General features: G+C 51.5%; 2 non-coding genes across 2 annotated transcripts; both read right to left on the bottom strand.

Moving 5' to 3' along the window:
* Positions 1 to 1,184: 1,184 nt before the first annotated feature.
* Positions 1,185 to 1,266, bottom strand: TRNAL-AAG (transfer RNA leucine (anticodon AAG)). Its single transcript has one exon. It is a non-coding gene; the product is annotated as a tRNA-Leu (tRNA).
* A 2,827-nt stretch (positions 1,267 to 4,093) lies between these two features.
* On the bottom strand, positions 4,094 to 4,175 carry TRNAL-AAG (transfer RNA leucine (anticodon AAG)). The gene has a single exon. It is a non-coding gene; the product is annotated as a tRNA-Leu (tRNA).
* Between the last annotated feature and the right edge of the window lie 1,892 nt (positions 4,176 to 6,067).

The following is a 6,067-nucleotide window of genomic DNA, read 5'->3' as shown; positions in this document are numbered from 1 at the left end:
GCTGGGGCAGGTTTCGGAAAGTGAAGCCGAAAAGGGGCTTAGCATGCAGCCCAGGGGTTTCTTTGACTGTCCTAAGCCCACAGGGACTTTGCCGTCCTCAGCTCATGAGACTTGAGATGGGTAGCTTGATTTGCTGAGGAAAGGCGGGATGACAGGTTCAACTCTGGAGTCAAACATAGCCCGGAACGATCACCTTAAACTGAATTTTAAGCCTGGTGCCGATAAAAAGAAAGAAATTAGCCTTAGATCGGGCAAGCCGTTTGACGGGGGAAAATGAGACCCCCTAGGCCATCTAGGTGGTCGCTGGATGCTGTGCAGACATCAGCAGCTGTTCATTTCATGCCCTCACGTCTCCTCGTTAGTATAGTGGTCAGTATCCCCGCCTGTCACGCGGGAGACCGGGCGGGGAGGTTAAACCTTTTCTGGATTTTTTTTAGTTCTTGACAAATATTCTTGAAGATTAGGTTGAGTCAAGTAGGGAATGGGTGCCAGGAACTGACTCTTTCAGAAAAAAGCACCGGCAACGCTAGTCATCGTACAATATTTGTGCACAATTGCTTACATTAGGCGGCCGGTCCGCTTTATTGAGTCCCCCTCAGCACCATTTAGTGCTCCTGTTGTCTGCGAAGTCCAAATTGTAACCCTGAATCAGTTCCTCTTCTGACCCTTTGTATCATGTTACATGACGAGTAATGATCACCTGTTAGCTTTATCCCTAATTATAACTCTCACTCTTTCCCTGCATCTAACCCTAGCTCTAATCCCATCATTAACCTTGGTCCGGGCACACGCGTGAACCCTTACTCTCATCTCAGCCACTCCTGGTGATACATCACACCTGGGATCGTTTGCTCCCTGTGGGCTGTGGGAAATTTGCTACCAGCACGCCCTGGAAGTGGGGCTCATTCCGCTGCAACGGGAGGTCTTCCCAGGACGTGTCACAGCTCAACGCAAGAGCTCCTGGGTTTCGAAGGCTCTTGCAGCAAGCCTTCACAAAGCAGCAGGGAGCGCCGTTCCAGATGGGAAACTTGAGACTGGATGTCCAGAAAAGCAAGACGTCAGAAGCGAAACCTTTTTCCTGCAGGGTGTGGCATACCATCCGCTTGCTCATTGCGACAGAGGTGGCACTAATGAAGGAAGAGGTCAACGTTACGTTCTTCTTTAAAATGCAAGGCCAGGAAAAGTGGCAGCGGTGGGATTTGAACCCACGCCTCCGAAGAGACTGGAGCCTTAATCCAGCGCCTTAGACCGCTCGGCCACGCTACCTTCCTGCTAGCCGCCGAAAGCGGAGCTTGACCCGTTGCCCGGCCCGCTTTAGTGCTTTGCCTTTTCTCCTTGGAAAGTCTGGAGACAGGCAGTGGAAGGGCAGGCAAACTGTCAGGTGCGCAGAGGAGGGGAGACCATGAGGCAAGGTGGGAGATGGGGGCAAGAAGTGAGAACAAAAACGAATCGCAAGCTGGGGCAGGTTTCGGAAAGTGAAGCCGAAAAGGGGCTTAGCATGCAGCCCAGGGGTTTCTTTGACTGTCCTAAGCCCACAGGGACTTTGCCGTCCTCAGCTCATGAGACTTGAGATGGGTAGCTTGATTTGCTGAGGAAAGGCGGGATGACAGGTTCAACTCTGGAGTCAAACATAGCCCGGAACGATCACCTTAAACTGAGTTTTAAGCCTGGTGCCGATAAAAAGAAAGAAATTAGCCTTAGATCGGGCAAGCCGTTTGACGGGGGAAAATGAGACCCCCTAGGCCATCTAGGTGGTCGCTGGATGCTGTGCAGACATCAGCAGCTGTTCATTTCGTGCCCTCACGTCTCCTCGTTAGTATAGTGGTCAGTATCCCCGCCTGTCACGCGGGAGACCCGACGGGGAGGTTAAACCTTTTCTGGATTTTTTTTAGTTCTTGACAAATATTCTTGAAGATTAGGTTGAGTCAAGTAGGGAATGGGTGCCAGGAACTGACTCTTTAAGAAAAAAGCACCGGCAACGCTAGTCATCGTACAATATTTGTGCACAATTGCTTACATTAGGCGGCCGGTCCGCTTTATTGAGTCCCCCTCAGCACCATTTAGTGCTCCTGTTGTCTGCGAAGTCCAAATTGTAACCCTGAATCAGTTCCTCTTCTGACCCTTTGTATCATGTTACATGACGAGTAATGATCACCTGTTAGCTTTATTCCTAATTATAACTCTCACTCTTTCCCTGCATCTAACCCTAGCTCTAATCCCATCATTAACCTTGGTCCGGGCACACGCGTGAACCCTTACTCTCATCTCAGCCTCTCCTGGTGATACATCACACCTGGGATCGTTTGCTCCCTGTGGGCTGTGGGAAATTTGCTACCAGCACGCCCTGGAAGTGGGGCTCATTCCGCTGCAACGGGAGGTCTTCCCAGGACGTGTCACAGCTCAACGCAAGAGCTCCTGGGTTTCGAAGGCTCTTGCAGCAAGCCTTCACAAAGCAGCAGGGAGCGCCGTTCCAGATGGGAAACTTGAGACTGGATGTCCAGAAAAGCAAGACGTCAGAAGCAAAACCTTTTTCCTGCAGGGTGTGGCATACCATCCGCTTGCTCATTGCGACAGAGGTGGCACTAATGAAGGAAGAGGTCAACGTTACGTTCTTCTTTAAAATGCAAGGCCAGGAAAAGTGGCAGCGGTGGGATTTGAACCCACGCCTCCGAAGAGACTGGAGCCTTAATCCAGCGCCTTAGACCGATTGGCCACGCTACCTTCCTGCTAGCCGCCGAAAGCGGAACTTGACCCGTTGCCCGGCCCGCTTTAGTGCTTTGCCTTTTCTCCTTGGAAAGTCTGGAGACAGGCAGTGGAAGGGCAGACAAACTGTCAGGTGCGCAGAGGAGGGGAGACCATGAGGCAAGGTGGGAGATGGGGGCAAGAAGTGAGAAAAAAACGAATCGCAAGCTGGGGCAGGTTTCGGAAAGTGAAGCCGAAAAGGGGCTTAGCATGCAGCCCAGGGGTTTCTTTGACTGTCCTAAGCCCACAGGGACTTTGCCGTCCTCAGCTCATGAGACTTGAGATGGGTAGCTTGATTTGCTGAGGAAAGGCGGGATGACTGGTTCAACTCTGGAGTCAAACATAGCCCGGAACGATCACCTTAAACTGAGTTTTAAGCCTGGTGCCGATAAAAAGAAAGAAATTAGCCTTAGATCGGGCAAGCCGTTTGACGGGGGAAAATGAGACCCCCTAGGCCATCTAGGTGGTCGCTGGATGCTGTGCAGACATCAGCAGCTGTTCATTTCATGCCCTCACGTCTCCTCGTTAGTATAGTGGTCAGTATCCCCGCCTGTCACGCGGGAGACCGGGCGGGGAGGTTAAACCTTTTCTGGATTTTTTTTAGTTCTTGACAAATATTCTTGAAGATTAGGTTGAGTCAAGTAGGGAATGGGTGCCAGGAACTGACTCTTTCAGAAAAAAGCACCGGCAACGCTAGTCATCGTACAATATTTGTGCACAATTGCTTACATTAGGCGGCCGGTCCGCTTTATTGAGTCCCCCTCAGCACCATTTAGTGCTCCTGTTGTCTGCGAAGTCCAAATTGTAACCCTGAATCAGTTCCTCTTCTGACCCTTTGTATCATGTTACATGACGAGTAATGATCACCTGTTAGCTTTATCCCTAATTATAACTCTCACTCTTTCCCTGCATCTAACCCTAGCTCTAATCCCATCATTAACCTTGGTCCGGGCACACGCGTGAACCCTTACTCTCATCTCAGCCTCTCCTGGTGATACATCACACCTGGGATCGTTTGCTCCCTGTGGGCTGTGGGAAATTTGCTACCAGCACGCCCTGGAAGTGGGGCTCATTCCGCTGCAACGGGAGGTCTTCCCAGGACACGTCACAGCTCAACGCAAGAGCTCCTGGGTTTCGAAGGCTCTTGCAGCAAGCCTTCACAAAGCAGCAGGGAGCGCCGTTCCAGATGGGAAACTTGAGACTGGATGTCCAGAAAAGCAAGACGTCAGAAGCGAAACCTTTTTCCTGCAGGGTGTGGCATACCATCCGCTTGCTCATTGCGACAGAGGTGGCACTAATGAAGGAAGAGGTCAACGTTACGTTCTTCTTTAAAATGCAAGGCCAGGAAAAGTGGCAGCGGTGGGATTTGAACCCACGCCTCCGAAGAGACTGGAGCCTTAATCCAGCGCCTTAGACCGCTCGGCCACGCTACCTTCCTGCTAGCCGCCGAAAGCGGAACTTGACCCGTTGCCCGGCCCGCTTTAGTGCTTTGCCTTTTCTCCTTGGAAAGTCTGGAGACAGGCAGTGGAAGGGCAGGCAAACTGTCAGGTGCGCAGAGGAGGGGAGACCATGAGGCAAGGTGGGAGATGGGGGCAAGAAGTGAGAACAAAAACGAATCGCAAGCTGGGGCAGGTTTCGGAAAGTGAAGCCGAAAAGGGGCTTAGCATGCAGCCCAGGGGTTTCTTTGACTGTCCTAAGCCCACAGGGACTTTGCCGTCCTCAGCTCATGAGACTTGAGATGGGTAGCTTGATTTGCTGAGGAAAGGCGGGATGACAGGTTCAACTCTGGAGTCAAACATAGCCCGGAACGATCACCTTAAACTGAGTTTTAAGCCTGGTGCCGATAAAAAGAAAGAAATTAGCCTTAGATCGGGCAAGCCGTTTGACGGGGGAAAATGAGACCCCCTAGGCCATCTAGGTGGTCGCTGGATGCTGTGCAGACATCAGCAGCTGTTCATTTCGTGCCCTCACGTCTCCTCGTTAGTATAGTGGTCAGTATCCCCGCCTGTCACGCGGGAGACCGGGGCGACGGGGAGGTTAAACCTTTTCTGGATTTTTTTTAGTTCTTGACAAATATTCTTGAAGATTAGGTTGAGTCAAGTAGGGAATGGGTGCCAGGAACTGACTCTTTAAGAAAAAAGCACCGGCAACGCTAGTCATCGTACAATATTTGTGCACAATTGCTTACATTAGGCGGCCGGTCCGCTTTATTGAGTCCCCCTCAGCACCATTTAGTGCTCCTGTTGTCTGCGAAGTCCAAATTGTAACCCTGAATCAGTTCCTCTTCTGACCCTTTGTATCATGTTACATGACGAGTAATGATCACCTGTTAGCTTTATCCCTAATTATAACTCTCACTCTTTCCCTGCATCTAACCCTAGCTCTAATCCCATCATTAACCTTGGTCCGGGCACACGCGTGAACCCTTACTCTCATCTCAGCCTCTCCTGGTGATACATCACACCTGGGATCGTTTGCTCCCTGTGGGCTGTGGGAAATTTGCTACCAGCACGCCCTGGAAGTGGGGCTCATTCCGCTGCAACGGGAGGTCTTCCCAGGACGCGTCACAGCTCAACGCAAGAGCTCCTGGGTTTCGAAGGCTCTTGCAGCAAGCCTTCACAAAGCAGCAGGGAGCGCCGTTCCAGATGGGAAACTTGAGACTGGATGTCCAGAAAAGCAAGACGTCAGAAGCGAAACCTTTTTCCTGCAGGGTGTGGCATACCATCCGCTTGCTCATTGCGACAGAGGTGGCACTAATGAAGGAAGAGGTCAACGTTACGTTCTTCTTTAAAATGCAAGGCCAGGAAAAGTGGCAGCGGTGGGATTTGAACCCACGCCTCCGAAGAGACTGGAGCCTTAATCCAGCGCCTTAGACCGCTTGGCCACGCTACCTTCCTGCTAGCCGCCGAAAGCGGAACTTGACCCGTTGCCCGGCCCGCTTTAGTGCTTTGCCTTTTCTCCTTGGAAAGTCTGGAGACAGGCAGTGGAAGGGCAGGCAAACTGTCAGGTGCGCAGAGGAGGGGAGACCATGAGGCAAGGTGGGAGATGGGGGCAAGAAGTGAGAAAAAAACGAATCGCAAGCTGGGGCAGGTTTCGGAAAGTGAAGCCGAAAAGGGGCTTAGCATGCAGCCCAGGGGTTTCTTTGACTGTCCTAAGCCCACAGGGACTTTGCCGTCCTCAGCTCATGAGACTTGAGATGGGTAGCTTGATTTGCTGAGGAAAGGCGGGATGACAGGTTCAACTCTGGAGTCAAACATAGCCCGGAACGATCACCTTAAACTGAGTTTTAAGCCTGGTGCCGATAAAAAGAAAGAAATTAGCCTTA

This window comes from Ambystoma mexicanum, unplaced genomic scaffold (genome assembly GCF_040938575.1).
Source record: "Ambystoma mexicanum isolate Mex_15411 unplaced genomic scaffold, UKY_AmexF1_1 Mex_scaf89, whole genome shotgun sequence".
NCBI classification, from domain to species: domain Eukaryota; kingdom Metazoa; phylum Chordata; class Amphibia; order Caudata; family Ambystomatidae; genus Ambystoma; species Ambystoma mexicanum.
Note: the sequence above shows the minus strand (reverse complement) of the source record. Positions and strands in the feature narration are given on the sequence as shown.